Source organism: Gavialis gangeticus, unplaced genomic scaffold (assembly GCF_001723915.1).
Source record: "Gavialis gangeticus isolate Ggan-Ray unplaced genomic scaffold, GavGan_comp1, whole genome shotgun sequence".
NCBI lineage: Eukaryota > Metazoa > Chordata > Crocodylia > Gavialidae > Gavialis > Gavialis gangeticus.
The window spans coordinates 110887397-110887681 of NW_017728992.1; the positions used below are offsets into that span (position 1 = coordinate 110887397).

General features: G+C 53.7%; 1 protein-coding gene across 2 annotated transcripts in view; it reads right to left on the reverse strand.

Moving 5' to 3' along the window:
• The window catches only part of SELENOI (selenoprotein I), a 93423-nt gene that overhangs the window by 37871 nt on the left and 55267 nt on the right, over positions 1–285 (reverse strand). The window lies entirely within an intron of this gene.

The following is a 285-nucleotide window of genomic DNA, read 5'->3' on the forward strand; positions in this document are numbered from 1 at the left end:
ACTCACCTAGTCAGGAGGCAGCAGGGCAGGCCCTACGAAGAGAGGCTACGGGACCTGAACCTGTTCAGCCTTCACAAGAGAAAGCTGAGAGGGGATCTGGTGGCTGTCTATAAACTTACCGGGGGGGACCAGCGGGAAACAGGAGAGTCCCTCTTCCCCCAAGCACTACCAGGAGTAACTAGGAATAACGGCCACAAATTTGACTGAGAGTAGATTCAGGCTAGATATCAGGAGACATTTCTTCACAGTCAGGGCAGCTGGGAGCTGGAACCAACTTCCAAGGGA